This window comes from Henckelia pumila, chromosome 1, assembly GCF_033568475.1.
Source record: "Henckelia pumila isolate YLH828 chromosome 1, ASM3356847v2, whole genome shotgun sequence".
In the NCBI taxonomy this organism is placed as follows: Eukaryota; Viridiplantae; Streptophyta; class Magnoliopsida; order Lamiales; family Gesneriaceae; genus Henckelia; species Henckelia pumila.
The window spans coordinates 89757209-89779998 of record NC_133120.1 but is presented as its reverse complement, the minus strand read 5'-3'; positions in this window follow the sequence as shown (position 1 = coordinate 89779998).

Sequence of the window (22790 nt, the reverse complement as noted above, 5' to 3'; positions counted from 1 at the left end):
AGATTGATAAACCAATTTCACCAATGTGCACAGAAACCATTTTTGCATCTTTTAAAGTCAAGATAAATTTTCTGAATCCGAATTCAGTGATTTCCAAAAATGTCCATGACAATGTCATTTTAGGAAATCTTACTCCCTCTACTCTTAAATAAGAAGTCTCACTTCTTTATTCACTAAATTTAACTCTTTAAATTTAATTATCTCAACGGGGATTAGAAATCCATTACTTGTGTGACCCTCAATGGTTCAGGGATACAGCTAGCCGTGGGCTCACAACTCCTTGTGACTCGGAACAACAATTTTCGACTTGCCCATCGAATCATGGTAAGAGCGCCTAGCAAAATCGCCCCATGATTTCCTAGGTATCACTGATAGTGCCTACAAGAACCAATAGATTTTGGTTAGCGTACTGTACGGTCCCTTCATCCATATATCCAAATCGAATCAACAACCATTGGTAAATCGAGAGTCGTTCGAGATTCGATAACTATGCAATGCATCTTGAAGATCAAATAGTGACATCGCATGTGTTACTAGGAACACGGAGTAACCTAAAACACATCATGTACTCTGGCCAGAGATTCGTCACACTAATATCTCATCAGATTGCATAGGATATCCACACTCGCAAGTATGTGGTGAATCCTTGACAACAAAGCATCGACTCCTATATGTGTCGTAACTGTACCCAATCCCGATACCTGATGACCCCAATAGAGTCGGTAAACGAGTCAAAGTACAGTACTAGCATATAGAGTCTCAATGATGTTTCAAGTAGTAAGGACTAATGGTGTACGACCAAAACCGCGGACTTTATCCACTCGATAAGTGATAACCACTTGGAAAGTTCGGATAGGGTAGTTCGATCATTCATCATATGAATATCCATTTGCATGCTTTGAACATCTCTATGTTCCATACCAATGAAATGTGGTACTCGGCATCGCAAATGCTAGTCTCAATCTCGAGCGATCCTTATCCTTATTTGTGGACGGCTCAATTGACTAGGAACTGTTTAGAATATACATTGAACATAAGATGTGTTTCATGACAGTGATCTCTCTATATTCACTATCTCATCTTACTTTAGTATATTCAAGGTCTTTATCAAAATAACAATAGTATATCAGTATATAATAATAAGATAAAGTGAACGACATTAATGAATGTAAATTATATTAAACAAAGATTGTTTATACATAGAGTAATAAAAGCCCTTAGCCACAAGTTGGCTAACCGGGCACCCAATCTTTCAATCTCCCACTTGCCATAAAGCCAAATAGTCATGCTACGTAGTCCCATTGCTTCGCGATGTTTGTCAAATAATGGTCCTGGCAAGGGCTTAGTAAGTGGATCAGCGATATTGTCTGCAGAGGCCACTCTCTCGACAGTGATGTCTCCTATTTCCACGATCTCCCGGATGATGTGGTATTTCCTCAGTACGTGTTTGGATCTTTGATGAGACCTTGGTTCCTTTGCCTGAGCAACGGCACCCGTGTTGTCACAGTAAACCGGGACTGGACCAACAGCTTCAGGAATAACGCCCAACTCTTGGACGAAATTCCTCATCCAAACGGCCTCTTTAGCAGCAGCTGATGCCGCAATGTATTCTGCCTCAGTGGTGTAATCCGCTTTGGTGTCCTGCTTGGAACTCTTCCAAGAGACAGCACCGCCATTGAGCATGAACACAAATCCAGAGGTTGACTTCGAGTCATCCACGTCACTTTGGAAGCTAGAGTCGGTATAGCCTTCCAATTTCAGTTCTCTTCCTCCATAAACCATGAATACATTCTTAGTTCTTCTCAAGTACTTAAGAATATCCTTCATGGCTTTCCAATGCATTTGACCGGGATTGGCTTGATATCTGCTCGTGACACTCAGAGAAAAGGCTACATCCGGTCTGGTAGATATCATCCCATACATAATACTACCTATGGCTGACGCATATGGTATGTGTGTCATTTTCTCTATCTCTTCGTCAGTCTTGGGACACATAGACTTGGATAGAGAAACTCCATGACACATAGGTAGATGCCCTCTCTTGGACTCATCCATAGAAAACCTTTTCAATATGGTGTCGATGTAGGTTGCTTGAGTGAGTCCTATCATTCTCTTCGATCTATCTCTATAGATCTGTATCCCTAGAATATAGGATGCCTCACCCAAATCCTTCATCGAGAATCTACCTGATAATCACATCTTTGTTGACTGCAACATCCCTACATCATTCCCAATGAGTAAGATGTCATCAACATAAAGTACTAAGAATGTCACAGCATCCTTAACTACTTTCTTATACACGCACGGTTCCTCCGGGTTCTTGATGAAACCAAAATCTTTTATTGTTTCATCAAATTTCTGGTTCCAACTTCTTGATGCTTGTTTGAGACCATAAATTGATCTCTGAAGCTTACATACCTTATGCTTGCTTCCCATGGATGTGAATCCCTCAGGCTGCATCATATAGATCTTTTCCTTAATGTTTCCATTAAGGAATGCAGTCTTCACATCCATTTGCCACATCTCATAGTCATACCATGCAGCAATGACAATAAGGATTATTATGGACTTGAACATTGCGACTGGTGAAAAAGTTTCATCATAGTCAACTCCTTGTCTTTGAGTATAACCTTTTGCCACCAATCATGCCTTGTAGGTCAGTACCTTTTCCATCAGGCCCAAGTTTTCTCTTGTAGATCCATTTACACCCTATTGGAACAATTCCATCGGGAGGATCTACTAATGACCAAACTTGGTTTGTATGCATCGAATCTATTTCCGACTGCATAGTTTCAAGCCATAAATTCGAATCCGCATCAGAAATTGCTTCCTTGATGTTTCTTGGATCACATCCAATGTCGGGTTCACTTTGATCCCCTTCAAGAAGAAGACCATATCTAATAGGAGGCCTAGAAGTCCTCTCGGATCTTCTAGTAATAGGCGTGTCTTGTGATGATTCTTGAGGTATAGGATCGTTATTTTGTATCTCGGGTTCTTCTCGAATTTCTTCGAGTTCCATCATCTTGCCTTTCTTATCCAATAAGAACTCCTTCTTTAAGAAGGTGGCATTCCTTGAAACAAACACTTTTGTTTCAGTAGGATGATATAAATAATATCCGATTGAATTCTTCGGATACCCTACAAAATAACATAAGGTGGATCGACTATCCAACTTATCTCCCACTGTCTGCTTCACGTAAGCAGGACATCCCCAAATCCTCAAGTACGAATACTTAGGAGCTTTGCCATTCCATAACTCGTATGGTGTTTTGTCCATTGCTTTAGTGTGGATGTTGTTCAACAACAATACCGCCGTTTCAAGAGCATAGCCCCAAAATGAAGGTGGGATCTCAGTGAAGCTCATCATAGATCAAACCATGTCCAACAAGGTTCGATTGCGACGTTCCGAAACACCATTCAGCTGAGGTGTCATAGGAGGAGTCCACTGAGAGAGAATCCCATTCTCTTTTAGATAATCCAAGAACTCGGTACTGAAGTATTCTCCACCTCGATCTGATCGAAGTGCTTTAATACTCTTACCTAGTTTGTTTTCTACTTCAGCCTTGAATTCTTTGAACTTTTCAAATGATTCAGACTTATATTTCATAAAATATAAGTACCCATACCTAGAATAATCATCAGTAAAGGTAATGAATTAGGTGTGACCAAATTTTGTACCAATACTAAATGGTCCGCAAACATCTGTATGGATCAAATCTAATAGATTTTGACTACGCTCTGGCTTCCCTTTGAAAGGAGATTTAGTCATTTTTTCTTTGAGGCAGGACTCACAAGTAGGTAGAGAGTTAATATCAGACATATCAAACATGCCCTCTCCCACTAGCTTGTTCATCCTCCTTGAAGAAATATGACCTAGCCTAGCATGCCAAAGGTTTGCTGTGTTTTGACTATTGATTTTCCTTTTGTTCGTTGTTACCGGTTTATCAACATAATTAATTGGAACGTCTTTTAATTTTAAGTTATATAGATCGTTTTCAAGTTGTCCATATCCAATTAAACATTCATTCTTGTAAATATTGCAAATCTCATTCACAAAATTGCAAGAAAAACCATCTCTATCAAGCATAGAAATATAAATAATGTTTTTAACCAAATCTGGCACATATAAAACATCTCTAAAAAATAAGTTAAAATCATTCTGCAAAATTAAACAAATGTCTCCCACAGCTTTGGCTTCAACTCGAGAACCATTTCCGAGCCTCAGCTGGGTCTCACCCATCCTAAGCTTGCGACTTCTTGTCATCACCTGCAAATCATTGCAAATGTGAGATCCACATCCGGTATCCAATACCCAAGAAGTAGTATTAAGTGAAACATTTATTTCAATATAAAACATACCCTTCGCAGTTCGCAACTGCTCGAGATATTCCTTGCAGTTACGTTTCCAATGACCGGGTTTCTTGCAGTGATGGCAAACATCCTTGGATTTTTCCATGTTTGAAGCCTTTGTCTTGTTCTTCTTCTCGGGTCCGGTTTTCTTGGATGGGGCAGAACGTTTCTTACCCTTTGTACTTGGCCCCTTCTTAGCAGAAGAAGAGGAGCCCACCAAGAGAACCGGTTTATCCTTCTTTAAAGTGGTTTCATAAGTTACAAGCACATTGACCATCTCTTCAAGGGAGGCCTCTATCTTGTTCATATTGAAATTCACCATAAAACTGTCAAACTATGAAGGAAGAGAGAGAAGTAATAAGTCCACATTGAGTTCATGCTCCAATATCAATTCAAGCGTTAACAACTTCTGAATGAGCCAAATCACGCGTACCCCATGATCACGGACCGAAGTCCCTTCACGCATGCGACACGTCATTAACTCTTTTACAGTAGCGAACCTTTCAGCTCTCGATTGAGCCCCAAAAAGTTCCTTAAGTTGTGCGTGAATGTCAGCAACATTCACGGTATCCTCAAATCGCCTCTGGATTTCATCAGACATCGAAGCTTGCATATAGCATTTGGCCTTGATATCATGGTCCCACCATTTATCAAGTTTGGCCAACTCTTCCGGACTTATATCAGCTGGTGCTTCCTTCGGAGGAGATTTTTCTAACACGTAGAACATCTTCTCCGAGGTCAAGACAATCTTCAACTTACGGAATCATTCCGTATAGTTTGCGCCAGTCAGTTTGTTTTGTTCGAGAATAGAGAATAGTGGATTGCGCGAATTCATCTTAATGAAATACTGAAAAGAAACAGACAATAATCAGTGATTGTTTAATTAATTTACTAAGACATAAAATAAGGCAAAATTTATTTTATGAATCTCACTCCCACTATTTTAACGATTTCACTACCCTCTAGTGAAAACGAGAAACATTTTCTTTAGTGGGAACATGGAGTCCAATTGACAAACTATAGTCCCGAATAATATCAGCCAACCATAATTTTTCAAATGATAGAGCCCAATTGCTTCCAAAGCAACCTCCATGTTTTTACCTCATGTCCAATAAGGGCCCAATAATATGACACCGTTTATTGTGACACGTCAAGATGACCCATCAATATTAAGTTATGATGGACGGTCGCCATGTGGATTCCCAATAATATGAGCCAATCCCATGGGAGTTCCATCCAACTTACAACATATGTCGATCCAATGTACAGCTTTCCGATGAACGGGACCCCCCAATAATATGAGCCGGACCGTATCCGCGGGTAGCATCTCATACACTGATTGTTGATGGAAGGTAGGAACATTTAAACAATATTTAAATGCCCTTTTGTTTATCTTGATATCAGTTTTAAATCATATTTAAAATAAGGGATTTTAATTTCGAAAAATTTGTCTCATCATTTAAAATTTGTATGTTTGCGGGATTCATACAATTTAGTCTAAACATGCATACAACAATAATATCATATATTATTTTAGGATGATCGATTCCATTACTAATCGGCCCGTGGTTGCCAATCACAAGTATAAGTCCAATCCTAGGTAATATGCAAGTATGCAATGCAATCCTATTACATTGAGCTTCCAATTTACATTTCTTCGGTCTTTATTGTCTGCTGGGCCCATCTTTGTCTTCAAATCTTCATCTCCCACTAAGTCTAAAATTTACAATAAATTTCGATGACAAGCAGGGGATACATATTTAAGGGGTGGGAACGGGCCATAAACCAGGCCCATTAATAAATCCAACAACAATAATTAAAACCAAATGTAAACAACCTAACATACACCTATAATATTGGTCATGGCAATCGATCATCCTTATCCAATAATATTTAATTCAAAAATTAATTTGTTGGATATCATGCAATGACAATAAATATAAATAGATAAAATCATATTTCATACATAAAATCTTATTTTATATATAAAATTATATTTTATCTAGTTTATCCATAAAATCATATTTTACATATAAAATCCAATTTTATACATAAAATCATATTTTATTATCAATTGTACCAAAATTATTAATTTTATAAAATCTAATTTAATGGATAAAATTTATAAATTTTCCAAAAATTTAAATTTATCCAAAAATCAATTTTTAAAATTTCGGACTCAAACAATTTGATCCGATGCCTCGTGGACCAATCAAAAACAATTTTCAATCGGACCAAAAACTGGGCCCGATAACAATTAACGGGCTGAAATTCAAAATTTTAAAAAAATAAAATTTTAATTTTTCTGGGCTGCCCGGACGATCCCGGGCAGTCCCCGACAATCGGGCCGGGGGCCCAGCTCTTCGCTGGGCCGCGGGCGCGGCCCAGCTGCGCGCAGGGCAACGGCCGCCCGTTGCCTTTTCGGGCAGCGGGCAGCCCCCGGAAACTTTAAAAAAAAAAAAATTCGTTTTATTTTTCTGGAAAATCGAGGCTTGTACAATTGAACAATATTTTAATCGTAAAATCCGAGAACAACCTGACTCTGATACCACTGTTGGAACACGGTCGTTCTCCGGATCGAAAAAGAAAGTGATACATGGTGCAGCGGAAGTTTTAAAATTTTATATGGAACGATTCCATATGGGTATCAAATTCCTACGATTAAAATTGATAACATAAAATTTAAACAATGTAAATTTTACCTAAAAATCTCGAAGCGAGATTATAGACACCAACAGATTAAACTACTCTTGTTGTATATCCCAGGAACTGATGAACGAACAATTCTTCAATCAGGTCCATGAACAGAAGTTTAATCCCTCTGATAGACTGCACTAGAAAGTCTATCAGAAGTTTCTACGAAGAGAAATAACAGATTTGATCTACTAATTCAGACTGCAAATTCGAAATTTGCAGACTGAAAAATCTCAAAGACAGAGGGAAGGGGCGGCCGAAACTAGAGAGAAACTCTCTAGGGTTTTTTGAAATTTTTGCCTTGTGTTGTCTAATTTCTGCATTGCAATAACTTATTTATAATGTGGGCTGCTAACAGCTTAGGGCCCATTAGTCATAAGTTCAAGCCTGACAAGCAAAGCCCGCATGTTCAGAAATTAATATAAAATTCATCGTGACTCAGATTGATAAACCAATTTCACCAATGTGTACAGAAACCATTTCTGCATCTTTTAAAGTCAAGATAAATTTTCTGAATCCGAATTCAGTGATTTCCAAAAATGTCCATCACTATGTCATTTTAGGAAATCATACTCCCTCTACTCTTAAATAAGAAGTCCCACTTCTTTATTCACTAAATTTAACTCTTTAAATTTAATTATCTCAACGGGGATTAAAAATCCATTACTTGTGTGACCCTCAATGGTTCAGGGATACAGCTAGCCGTGGGCTCACAACTCCTTGTGACTCGGAACAACAATTTCCGACTTACCCAACGAATCATGGTAAGAGCGCCTAGCAACATCGCCCCATGATTTCCTAGGTATCACTGATAGTGCCTGCAAGAACCAATAGATTTTGGTTAGCATACAGTACGGTCCCTTCATCCATATATCCCGATCGAATCAACAACCATTGGTAAATCGAGAGTCGTTCGAGATTCGATAACTATGCAATGCATCTTGAAGATCAAATAGTGACATCGCATGTGCTACTAGGAAACCAAGTAACCTAAAACACATCATGTACTCTGGCCAGAGATTCGTCACACTAATATCTTCTCATATTGCATAGGATATCCACACTCGCAAATGTGCGGTGAATCCTTGACAAAAAAGCATCAACTCCTATATGTGTCATAACTGTACCCAATCCCGACACCTGATGACCCTAATAGAGTCGGTAAACGAGTCAAAGCACAGTACTAGCATATAGAGTCTCAATGATATTTCAAGTAATAAGGACTAATGGTGTACAACCAAAACCGCGGACTATATCCACTCGATAAGTGATAACCACTTGAAAAGTCCGAATAGGGTAGTTCGATCATTCATCATATGAATATCCATTTGCATGCTTCGAACATCTCTATGTTCCATACCAATGAAACATGGTACTCGGCATCGTAAATTCTAGTCTCAATCTCGAGCGATCCTTATCCTTATTTGTGGACGACTCAATCGACTAGGAACTATTTAGAATATACAGTGACTATAAGATGTGTTTCATGATAGTCATCCCCATGTGCTACCACAACTTACATACACTATAGTATATTCAAGGTCTTCATCTAAACATCTTATAGTATGCCACAACATAATAATATGATAAAAGATAAAGTAAATGCCATTATAAAAGTGTAAATTATATTAAACAAAAGATTGTTTATACATAGAGTCATAAAAGCCCTTAGCCACAAGTTGGCTCATCGGGCACCCACTCTTTCAGGTTATAAGGGCAGCGGCGTGCTGCTGTATTGTTTTGACAGAGAAGGGGCAGCGGTGGGCTGGTGGAGGCGGTTGTTGAAAGAGTGGGTGCCCGGTGAGCCAACTTGTGGCTAAGGGCTTTTATGACTCTATGTATAAACAATCTTTTGTTTAATATAATTTACACTTTTATAATGGCATTTACTTTATCTTTTATCATATTATTATGTTGTGACATACTATAAGATGTTTAGATGAAGACCTTGAATATACTATAGTGTATGTAAGATGTGGTGGCACATGGGGATGGCTATCATGAAACACATCTTATAGTCACTGTATATTCTAAATAGTTCCTAGTCGATTCAGCCATCCGTTAATAAGGATAAGGATCGCTCGAGATTGAGACTAGCATTTGCGATGCCGAGTACCACGTTTCATTGGTATGGAACATAAAGATGTTAAAAGCATGCAAATGGATATTCATACGATGAATGATCGAACTACCCTATCCGGACTTTCCAAGTGGTTATCACTTATCGAGTGGATAAAGTCCGCGGTTTTGGTTGTACACCATTAGTCCTTACTACTTGAAACATCATTGAGACTCTATATGCTAGTACTGTACTTTGACTCGTTTACCGACTCTATTGGGGTCATCAGGTGTCGGGATTGGGTACAGTTACGACACATATAGGAGTCGATGCTTTGTTGTCAAGGATTCACCACATACTTGCGAGTGTGGATATCCTATGCAATCTGAGGAGATATTAGTGTGACGAATCTCTGGCCAGAGTACATGATGCGTTTTAAGAAATGGTTTCTTAGTAGCACATGCGATGTCACTATTTGATCTTCAAGATGCATTGCATAGTTATCGAATCTCGAACGACTCTCGATTTACCAATGGTTGTTGATTCAATCGGGATATATGGATGAAGAGACTGTACTGTACGCTAACCAAAATCTATTGGTTCTTGCAGCCACTATCAGTGATACCTAGGGAATCATGGGGCGTTGTTGCTAGGTGCTCTTACCATGATTCGATGGGCAAGTCGAAAATTGTTGTTCCGAGTCACAAGGAGTTGTGAGCCCACGGCTAGCTGTATCCCTGAACCATTGAGGGTCACACAAGTAATGGATTTTTAATCCCCGTTGAGATAATTAAATTTAAAGAGTTAAATTTAGTGAATAAAGAAGTGGGACTTCTTATTTAAGAGTAGAGGGAGTAAGATTTCCTAAAATGACATAGTGATGGACATTTTTGGAAACCACTGAATTCGGATTCAGAAAATTTATCTTGACTTTAAAAGATGCAGAAATGGTTTCTGTGCACATTGGTGAAATTGGTTTATCAATCTGAGTCACGATGAATTTTACATTAATTTCTGAACATGCGGGCTTTGCTTGTTAGGCTTGAACTTAGGACTAATGGGCCTTAAGCTGTTAGCAGCCCACATTATAAATTAGTTATTGCAGTATAGAAATTACACACAACTTACACTCAGATTTTCGAAAACCCTAGCCTCCAGTCTAGGAATTTCGGCCGCCCCCTCTCTCTGTCTTAGAGAATTTTCAGTCTGCGAATTTCGAATTTGCAGTCTGAATTAGCAGATCATATCTGTTCTATCTCTTCGTAGAAACTTATGATAGACTTTATAGTGCAGTCTATCAGAGGGATTAAACTTCTGTTCGTGGACCTGATTGAATAATTGTTCGTTCATCAGTTCCTGGGATATACAACAAGAGCAGTTTAATATGTTGGTGTCCATAATCTCGTTTCGAGATTTTAAGGTAAAATTTATATTGTTTAAATTTTATATTATCAATTTTAATCGTAGGAATTTGATACCCATATGGAATCGTTCCATATAAAATTTAAAACTTCCGCTGCACCGGGTATCACTTTCTTTTTCGATCCGGAGAACGACCGTGTTCCAACAGTGGTATCAGAGCCAGGCTGTTCTCGGATTTTACGATTAAAATTTTATCGATTGTACAAAGCCTCGATTTTTCAGAAAAATAAAATGGAAAAGAAAAAAATATATATATTTTCGGGGCTGCCCGCTGCCCGAAGGCAGCGAGCAGCGCCGCGTGCAGCCGTGCGCGCAGATGGGCTGCACGCAGCAGCCCTGCGTGAGCTAGGGCAAGAGTTGCCCTAGCCCGCGCAGCTGGGCCGCATGGAGCGGCCCAGCGGCTGGGCTGGACGAGTCCAGCCCAGCGACGGGCGGGCAGCCCGGGATTGTCCCGGGCTGCCCAGAATTTTTTTTTTTTAATTAAAAATTAAATTTTTTCGTGAATTATAAATTCTAGCCCAAAATGGTTTTGGACCCAGTTTTTGGCCCGATTGAAAATTGTTTCAGTTGGTCCACGAGGCAATGGGTCAAAATTGTTTGAGCCCAAAATTTTTTAAGAAAATTAATTTTTGGATAAATTTTGAATTTTGGAAATTTATAAATTTAATCCCATAAATTAAATCTTTAATTATTAATTTTGGTACAATTGATAATAAAATATGATTTTATGTATAAAATTGGATTTTATATGTAAAATATGATTTTATGGATAAACTAGATAAAATATGATTTTATATATAAAATAAGATTTTATGTATGAAATATGATTTTATCTATTTATATTTATTGCCATTGCATGATATCCAATAAATTAATTTTTGAATTAAATATTATTGGATAAGGATGATCGATTGCCATGACCAATATTATTGGTGTATGTTAGGTTGTTTACATTTGACTTTATTATTGATTGTTGGGTTTTATTAATGGGTCTGGTTTATGGCCCAAATTTGATTTTATCATTTGTAATAAAAGTGGGTCTGGTTTATGGCCCGTTCCCACCCCTACAATGTATCCCTTTATTTGTCATAGTAATTTATTGTAAATTCACTAGAAATAGTGGGAGTTTTTGAAGATGGAGGTGGGACCATCAAGCAATGATAAAGACTGAAGAAATATAAATTGGAAGCACAATGTAATAGAATTGCATTGCATACTTGCATATCACCTAGGATTGGACTTAGACTCGTGATTGGCAACCACGGGTCGATTAGTAATGAAATCGATCATCCTAAAATATAATATATGATATTATCGTTGTATGCATGTTTAGACTAAATTGTATGAATCCCGCAAGCATACAAATTTTAAATGATGAGACAAATTTTCAAAATTAAAAATCCCTCATTTTAAATATGATTTAAAATTGATATCAAGATAAATAAAGGAAATTTAAATATTGTTTAAATGTTCCTACCTTCCATCAACGATCAATGTATGAGATGCTACCCGCGGATACGGTCTGGCTCATATTATTGGGGGGGCCCGTTCGTCGGAAAGCTGTACATTGGATCGACACATGTTGTAAGTTGGATGGAACTCCCATGGGATTGGCTCATATTATTGGGGATCCACATGGCGACCGTCCATTACAACTTAATATTGATGGGTCATCTTGACATGTTACAATAAATGGCATCATATTATTGGGCCCTTATTGGACATGAGGTAAAAATATGGAGGTTGCTTTGGAAGCAATTGGGCTCTACCTTTTGAAAATTATGGTTGGATGATATTATTCGGGACTATAGTTTGTCAATTGGACTCCATGTTCCCACTAAAGAAAATGTTTCTCGTTTTCACTAGAGGGTAGTGAAATCGTTAAAATAGTGGGAGTGAGATTCATAAAATAAATTTTGCCTTATTTTATGTCTTAGTAAATTAATTAAACAATCACTGATTATTGTCTGTTTCTTTTCAGTATTTCATTAAGATGAATTCGCGCAATCCACTATTCTCTATTCTCGAACAAAATAAACTGACTGGCGCAAACTATACGAAATGGTTCCGTAAGTTGAAGATTGTCTTGACCTCGGAGAAGATGCTCTACGTGTTAGAAAAATCTCCTCCGAAGGAAGCACCAGCTGATATAAGTCCGGAAGAGTTGGCCAAACTTGATAAATGGTGGGACCATGATATCAAGGCCAAATGCTATATGCAAGCTTCGATGTCTGATGAACTCCAGAGGCGATTTGAGGATACCGTGAATGCTGCTGACATTCACGTACAACTCAAGGAACTTTTTGGGGCTCAATCGAGAGCTGAAAGGTTCGCTACTATAAAAGAGTTAATGACGTGTCGCATGCGTGAAGGGACTTCGGTCCGTGATCATGGGGTACGCGTGATTTGGCTCATTCAGAAGTTAGTAACGCTTGAATTGGTATTGGAGCATGAACTCAATGTGGACTTATTACTTCTCTCTCTTCCTTCATCGTTTGACGGTTTTGTGGTGAATTTCAATATGAACAAGATAGAGGCCTCCCTTGAAGAGATGGTCAATATGCTTGTAACTTATGAAGCCACTTTAAAGAAGGATAAACCGGTTCTCTTGGTGGGCTCCTCTTCTTCTGCTAAGAAGGGGCCAAGTACAAAGGGTAAGAAACGTTCTGCCCCATCCAAGAAAACCGGATCCGAGAAGAAGAACAAGACAAAGGCTTCAAACATGGAAAAGTCCAAGGATGTTTGTCATCACTGCAAGAAACCCGGTCATTGGAAACGTAACTGCAAGGAATATCTAGAGCAGTTGCGAACTGCGAAGGGTATGTTTTATATTGAAATAAATGTTTCACTTAATACTACTTCTTGGGTATTGGATACCGGATGTGGATCTCACATTTGCAATGAATTGCAGGTGATGACAAGAAGTCGCAAGCTTAGAATGGGTGAGACCCAGCTGAGGCTCGGAAATAGTTCTAGAGTTGAAGCCAAAGCTGTGGGAGACGTTTATTTAATTTTGCAGAACGATTTTAAGTTACTTTTGAGAGATGTTTTATTTGTTCCAGACTTGATTAAAAACATTATTTCTGTTTCTATGCTTGATAGAGATGGTTTTTCTTGCAATTTTGTGAATGAGATTTGCAATATTTACAAGAATGAATGTTTGATTGGAAATGGACAACTTGAAAACGATCTATATAACTTAAAATTAAAAGACGTTCCAATAAATTATGTTGATAAACCGGTAACAACGAACAAAAGGAAAATCGATAGTCAAAACCCGGCAAACCTTTGGCATGCTAGGCTACGTCATATTTCCTCAAGGAGGATGAACAAGCTAGTGGGAGAGGGCATGTTTGATATGTCTGATATTAACTCTCTACCTACTTGTGAGTCCTGCCTGAAAGGAAAAATGACTAAATCTCCTTTCAAAGGAAAACCTGAGCGTAGTCAAAATCTATTGGATTTGATCCATACGGATGTTTGCGGACCATTTAGTATTGGTACAAAATTTGGTCACACCTACTTCATTACCTTTACTGATGATTATTCTAGGTATGGGTACTTATATTTGATGAAATATAAGTCTGAATCATTTGAAAAGTTCAAAGAATTCAAGGCTGAAGTAGAAAACAAACTAGGTAAGAGGATTAAAGCACTTCGATCGGATCGAGGTGGAGAATACTTGAGTATCGAGTTTTTGAGCTATCTAAAAGAGAATGGGATTCTCTCTCAGTGGACTCCTCCTATGACACCTCAGCTTAATGGTGTTTCGGAGCGTCGCAATCGAACTTTGTTGGACATGGTTCGATCCATGATGAGCTTCACTTAGCTCCCACCTTCGTTTTGGGGCTATGCTCTTGAAACGGCGGTATTGTTGTTGAACAACGTTCACACTAAAGCAGTGAACAAAACACCATATGAGTTATGGAATGGCAAAACTCCTAAGTATTCGTACTTGAGGATTTGGGGATGTCCTGCTTACGTGAAGCAGACAGTGGGAGATAAGTTGGATAGTCGATCCACCTTATGTTATTTTGTAGGGTATCCGAAGAATTCAATCGGATATTATTTCTATCATCCTACTGAAACAAAAGTGTTTGTTTCAAGGAATGCCACCTTCTTGGAGAAGGAGTTCTTATTGGATAAGAAAGGCAAGATGATGGAACTCGAAGAAATTCGAGAAGAACCCAAGATACAAAATAATGATCCTACACCTCAGGAACCATTGATTGACACGCATATTACTAGAAGATCCGAGAGGACTTATAGGCCTCCTATTAGATATGGTTTTCTTCTTGAAGGGGATCAAAGTGAACCCGACATTGGATGTGATCCAAGAAACTTCAAGAAAACAATTTCTGATGCAGATTCGAATTTATGGCTTGAAGCTATGCAGTCGGAAATAGATTCGATGCATACATACCAAGTTTGGACTTTAGTAGATCCTCCCGATGGAATTGTTCCAATATGGTGTAAATGGATCTATAAGAGAAAACATGGGCCTGATGGAAAGGTACTGACCTACAAGGCACGATTGGTGGCAAAAGGTTATACTCAAAGACAAGGAGTTGACTATGATGAAACTTTTTCACCAGTCGCAATGTTCAAGTCCATAAGAATTCTTATTGCCATAGCAGCATGGTATGACTATGAGATATGGCAAATGGATGTGAAGACTGCATTTCTTAATGGAAACATTAAGGAAGAAATCTATATGATGCAGCCCGAGGGATTCACATCCATGGGAAGCGAGCATAAGGTATGCAAGCTTCAGAGAGCGATCTATGGTCTCAAACAAGCATCGATAAGTTGGAACCAAAAATTTGATGAAACAATAAAGGATTTTGGTTTCATCAAGAACCCGGAGGAACCGTGCGTGTACAAGAAAGTAGTTAAGGATGCTATGACATTCTTAGTACTTTATGTTGATGACATCTTACTCATTGGGAATGATGTAGGGATGTTGCAGTCAACAAAGATATGGTTATCAGGTAGATTCTCGATGAAAGATTTGGGTGAGGCGTCCTATATTCTAGGGATACAGATCTATAGAGATAGATCTAAGAGAATGATAGGACTTACTCAAGCTACCTACATCGACACTATATTGAAAAGGTTTTCAATGGATGAGTCCAAGAGAGGACATCTACCTATGTGTCATGGAGTATCTCTATCCAAGTCTATGTGTCCCAAGACTGACGAAGAGATAGAGAAAATGACACACATACCATATGCGTCAGCCATAGGGAGTATCATGTATGGGATGATATCCACCAGACCGGATGTGGCATTTGCTCTGAGTGTCACGAGCAGATATCAAGCCAATCCCGGTCAAATGCATTGGAAAGCCATGAAGGATATTCTTAAGTACTTGAGAAGAACTAAGAATGTATTCATGGTTTATGGAGGAAGAGAACTGAAATTGGAAGGCTATACCGACTCTAGCTTCCAAAGTGACGTGGATGACTCGAAGTCAACCTCTGGATTTGTGTTTATGCTCAATGGCGGTGCTGTCTCTTGGAAGAGTTCCAAGCAGGACACCACAGCGGATTCCACCACTGAGGCAGAATACATTGCGGCATCAGCTGCTGCTAAAGAGGCCGTTTGGATGAGGAATTTCGTCCAAGAGTTGGGCGTTATTCCTGAAGCTGTTGGTCCAGTCCCGGTGTACTGTGACAACACGGGTGCCGTTGCTCAGGCAAAGGAACCAAGGTCTCATCAAAGATCCAAACACGTACTGAGGAAATACCACATCATCCGGGAGATCGTGGAAAGAGGAGACATCACTGTCGAGAGAGTGGCCTCTGCAGACAATATCGCTGATCCACTTACTAAGCCCTTGCCAGGACCATTATTTGACAAACATCGCGAAGCAATGAGACTACGTAGTATGACTAGTTGGCTTTAGGGCAAGTGGGAGATTGAAAGAGTGGGTGCCCGGTGAGCCAACATGTGGCTAAGGGCTTTTATGACTCTATGTATAAACAATCTTTTGTTTAATATAATTTACATTTTTATAATGGCATTTACTTTATCTTTTATCATATTATTATGTTGTGACATACTATAAGATGTTTAGATGAAGACCTTGAATATACTATAGTGTATGTAAGATGTGGTGGCACATGGGGATGGCTATCATGAAACACATCTTATAGTCACTGTATATTCTAAATAAATCCTAGTCGATTATGCCGTCCGTTAATAAGGATAAGGATCGCTCGAGATTGAGACTAGCATTTGCGATGTCGAGTACCACGTTTCATTGGTATGGAACATAGAGATGTTAAAAGCATGCAAATGGATATTCATACGATGAATGATCGAACTACCCTATCCGAACTTTCCAAGTGGTTGTCACTTATCGAGTGGATAAAGTCCGCGGTTTTGGTTGTACACCATTAGTCCTTACTACTTGAAACATCATTGAGACTCTATATGCTAGTACTGTACTTTGACTCGTTTACCGACTCTATTGGGGTCATCAGGTGTCGGGATTGGGTACAGTTACGACACATATAGGAGTCGATACTTTGTTGTCAAGGATTCATCACATACTTGCGAGTGTGGATATCCTATGCAATCTGAGGAGATATTAGTGTGACGAATCTCTGGCCAGAGTACATGATATGTTTTAAGAAATGGTTTCTTAGTAGCACATGCGATGTCACTATTTGATCTTCAAGATGCATTGCATAGTTATCGAATCTCGAACGACTCTCGATTTACCAATGGTTGTTGATTTGATCGGGATATATGGATGAAGGGACCGTACTGTACGCTAACCAAAATCTATTGGTTCTTGTAGGCACTATCAGTGATACCTAGGGAATCATGGGGCATTGTTGCTAGGTGCTCTTACCATGATTCGATGGGCAAGTCGGAAATTGTTGTTCCGAGTCACAAGGAGTTGTGAGCCCACGGCTAGCTGTATCCCTGAACCATTGAGGGTCACACAAGTAATGGATTTTTAATCCCCGTTGAGATAATTAAATTTAAAGAGTTAAATTTAGTGAATAAAGAAGTGGGACTTTTTATTTAAGAGTAGAGAGAGTAAGATTTCCTAAAATGACATAGTGATGGACATTTTTGGAAACCACTGAATTCGGATTCAGAAAATTTATCTTGACTTTAAAAGATGCAGAAATGGTTTCTGTGCACATTGGTGAAATTGGTTTATCAATCTGAGTCACGATGAATTTTATATTAATTTCTGAACATGCGGGCTTTGCTTGTCAGGCTTGAACTTAGGACTAATGGGCCCTAAGCTGTTAGCAGCCCACATTATAAATAAGTTATTGCAGTACAAAAATTACACACAACTTACACTCAGATTTTTGAAAACCCTAGCCTCCAGTCTAGGAATTTCGGCCGCCCCCTCTCTCTGTCTTAGAGAATTTTCAGTCTGCGAATTTCGAATTTGCAGTCTGAATTAGCAGATCATATCTGTTCTATCTCTTCGTAGAAACTTTTGATAGACTTTCTAGTGCAGTCTATCAGAGGGATTAAACTTCTGTTCGTGGACCTGATTGAAGAATTGTTCGTTCATCAGTTCCTGGGATATACAACAAGAGCAGTTTAATCTGTTGGTGTCCATAATCTCGTTTCGAGATTTTAAGGTAAAATTTATATTGTTTAAATTTTATATTATCAATTTTAATCGTAGAAATTTGATACCCATAAGGAATCGTTTCATATAAAATTTAAAACTTCCGCTGCACCGGGTATCACTTTCTTTTTTGATCCGGAGAACGACCGTGTTCCAACAGTTGTGTGGATGAGCGGGCGTCGCTCCTGGTTTTAGATGGGAGGTGATTGAGCGGGTGTCGCTCATTTTGGTGTGTTGGTTGCAGCGGCATGCTGCTTGTGCAGATGAGCGGGTGTCGCTCTCGGTGGTATGTTGGCATGTTTGCGGAGACGGAACGGGCGTCGTTCCAGGTGTTAGGAGGAGATGTTGAGCGGGTGTCGCTTATTTTGGTGCGTCGGACTTTGTGAAGGGGAGCGGGCATCGCTCACGGTGTTTGACGGAAAGTGTTTGAGCGGGTGTCGCTCATTTTGGTGCGTTGGATTTTGCGAAGGGGAGCGGGAGTCGCTCATGACGGAGTTTTGACTAGAAAGCGGGTGTCGCTTATTTACTGTTTTGACGGAGATGGGAGAAAAAAGAGCGTGTGTCGCTCTCTTGGTTGTTGTTACTGTACTTATGTGTTATGCAATTAATTTTAAGTTTATTGACTGTATACTTGTTTATGTATATATGTTTCATGTTTATGCATTAATTATTTTTGAGGAATGTCTTCAAAGAAGAATCTCAAATATACAAAATTTAATTCGTGAGATCCTCGCAAAATTACGTAGAATGCAGCAGAGGGAAAGAATATTCCTTATTAATTTCTCTGCGTGAATCCCAGACTGAGTCCAATCATAGCCCTGATTCTGAGCGGTATGCTGAAACTGATTCGCCAGCAAATAGTCCCAGCTTAGGTGTAGGTGTCGTCCATTTGAGTAATTTTGTCTCTCTTGATGTTGCGCCGACATCATTACAGAGCCTAAAGCCTGTCGATTTGAACCTTGAGCCCGACTCAGGTTCTTCTAGCGACTCAGACAGTGGTGGGATTCCTGGTGACCCGGTGTTCCACCCTTTGTCTCGTGAAAGTGTTTCTTACGTGTGCCGCTGCAAAGGAATACCTGAATCCTACAACATTATAGTTCCAAGCCCTGGTGATTCTCGTCACTCTCCGCCTACTGGTTTTTTCACAGTTTATGTGGAACACCTAAACAGCGGGCTTTCAATTCCTCCATGCCCTGTCCTGATAGGGTTAATAAAAAGTTTAGGAGTCAGTCTCAGTCGGTTGACTCCTAATGCCCTTCTATATTTTTTTGGATTTCGACATCAAGTGAGTGCTTTTGACTTGGATCCAAGCTTGGATTTATTTCATGCACTCTTTTCAGCTCGTCCAACAAAACCGGACTCTGATATATATTTCCAGCCCCGTCCAAAGTGTAGGTTCCTACGTAAACTTCGATCTCACCGAGGTGCTTGGAAATCGGACTTCTTTTATGCGAAAGATTGCGGGTGGGGGGTGCCTGTGGATTGGAGCTCTGGGCTTACTATAATAAAGAATAAAGGATCTATATTTGAGCTTCAATCACAGTGTCGGTCTCTGGGGATTTTTAACGAAAGTTTCGACCCTCAGTGTTTAGTTAGTGCTGGTACTATTTAGGTCTTTTGCGTGTGCAATCATTTACATGTTGTATCTACTGCTTATATTTGTTTAGCTCTGACCATTTTTTATATGTATGCAATCTCCCTTACAGGTAACCAAATTGACCTGAGTAAGCTCCGTCATAGGGAGAATACTTCCGGCCGCCCTTTTCCTTGGAGTGGGCCGAAGCACAAGGGGAATGGAAAAGATGCATCTGATCGTGCCGGTGCATTAGTTCCTCGTGTTGGAGAGAGCCGAGGAGTGGTACCGTGGGGACGCCAGGGCCATAGTATCCCCTCCTTGCCTGATGAGAGAGCTCAGGGTGCTGGTGCTGTTGAGCTGTAGTGAATTTTCCTCGCAAGCGTACGAGTGTCAAGTTTTAGTATAGTGAAAGAAAGAGTGTCGATCCCACAAGGAGTAAAATGAAAAGATTCAATACTTGTAATTAAAATAGTCTTAATTTTATCTAGAAAATCAAACTTCAAGAGTTTTGCAGAATAACTAAAATAAATAAATAGAAATTATTCAGCTCACACACACACAAATTTTGAGGAATTATCAATCAGAGAAAAATAGTCCAGAGGTTTTGATTTCACTTGGTCTCGACAATATTCAATCCTAATTAATCTATTTTATGAATTTCCTTCGATTAATAACCAAAAACACTTAGAGTATTCTATTCCCCTCTCCCGAGCAATAAATAGAGTGTATCAACTTACAATTCGATTTCAATATCCCTATTTAAAATCTAGATGTAGTGATATGTGTAAAATGATGTTCCTTAAAGGTTCTATTAAAGCTATATACTCTCCCGAGCTATATAAACAATTAACAGTGTAGTTCCTATTGATCCTACTCAAAATCCCCTCTCCCGAGCAATGATTCTAAGTAAATATAACAACTCAATTTATGGCCAATAAATTAAGAAGATATTCAATTCTAGAAACACAATTAATCTATAGAAATTCAATTCATTAAAATCAAAGATTCATGAATAGGTCTCAACTAAGCTACGTCAACCTCTAGACTAGAAAAGTTTAGTTCATGCTCGAATTCAATAAAAACCAAATCATGTTTAATATCTCAAACATAATTCAACAATCAAAGAAACTAAAAAGAAGAAACAAAGCCGTAGTCTTTCTTCCGTGTCCGGTCGAAAAGTCTTCGTCTTCGTTCCAAGCAATCTTCAGTTCTTCAACTCCAAAAAACTCACAGAAGTGCTCTCTCGAATATTGTGTGTATTGGTGGCTGATAGATCCCTACTATGACTCCGAAAAATCCCTTAAATATGACCTAACAATCGTCCAAAAAAATACCAAAGATATCCCCCAAGTTTCCATAAACAATCGGACTCTAAAATTCCAATCAGACGACGGCGCGGGCGCGCCTAGGATAGGGCGGGCGCCCTCTCAACTCGCAAAACATACTTTAAAAATTTCATCGACGGCGCGAGCGCGCCTAGGGTCAGCGCGGGCGCGCCTCTAGCTCGACTCTATATCTCGAACTCTTCATTAACAGCGCGGGCGCGCCTAAGGATAGGGCGGGCGCGCCTCTTGCTCGTTTTCAGCTTTTTTTCTTCACTTTTCCAACTCTTGAATTTCCTTGTAGACTTCCATCTTGTAAGCTTATTTCCACTTGAACACATCAAAATCCATAACTTCCTACAACCACAAAAACAACAACAATTTCACGCAATATCTACCAATAAATTCCAAAAGTCAAGTAAAACCATATACAAATTAAGTGCACAAAATGCACTTATCAAATTCCCCCAAACTTGAACTTTTGTTCGTCTCGAGCAAAACTAACTCAAACTCCACTCAATTGCAAGAACAATAACCATCAAGAATGACTATGGATTAATGACCTCAGTATGGAATTTCAAAACAATTTAAATCCAATCATCTCTGCCCTACTAACACTTGAAAAGTAAGATGTTCAGAAAAGTAATTCAACCTCATAAACTCATAAACTCCGCAACTCACGTTTCAAAATACTCTTCTCTTAACTCAATTCAAACGTTCACAGATCATGAGGACTTTCATGGTAAAACAGGATCAAATTCAAGGATATATCATCACAACCACACTCAATTGGTTTAATTCAAAGAACATAGTGTGTGCGTGTTTCGACCAAGAATTCATAATCATTTAAGTTTCAATCAACAGTCCATAGGCTAAATTCTCGCAACCCCTCTCCACTAGTATATTGGGCAACTGTGACTCGGTCAATAGGACTTAATAAGCTTATAATACAAGGCCTGGCTCATGGCTACAAATGAAGGAAAAGAATTCAAATAAGGAGTAATTCACATTTATGCTCAAACTCAACTCTAATTTTTGACTCCTTTCATTCACAATTCCACACTTATTTCACTTCATTGATTTTTCAATTTTTTTTTCTCACAACTTCTTTCAACTCTCTTTTACAACTTTTCCAACCACACATTTTTTTTTTCTTATACTACCTCTTTTCATCTTTTCAATTCATCCACCACACCATTCCATTTTTCACAAATAAAGCTAGGAGCATATAACATTTTAGCATTCAAATTACTCCATTAAAGGTAGGAAATATTGTATAAGCTATTCAGGTAGTCAATGTAGGACCTTGAAATAATGACGAATGGGAGTTTAATCACACGTTTACACGCATGCCATTCGATTTTCAATCAAACTCAAACAAGGTACTAGGGATAACATATATATAATAGGTAGCTTGAAAGGCTCAAACGAATTCAGAAAAATCGCCTAAATCATTTCTAATCACAGTTTTGCCCGTATTTCGCCTCAAGGGGTGTCCGAACTAGTTCTAGACAAGTCTCAATCTACAATTAAATCATACAAATCTCAATCAGTGCAGAAAGGGATAATCATCAGCAGTAAACGATGATTTTCACAAGTAGTTTCAGAATTATCGTACCTCTAAGTACAAATATGCGTGTAAGCTCAAATGGGCAACTAAGGATGCACTGATTCAATCAAATTCAAGGCCCAAAAAAAAACATCCAAACAATGCCTCAATCCTTTTTATGTTTGTCTGTCTCAAAATTCAGATTCAAG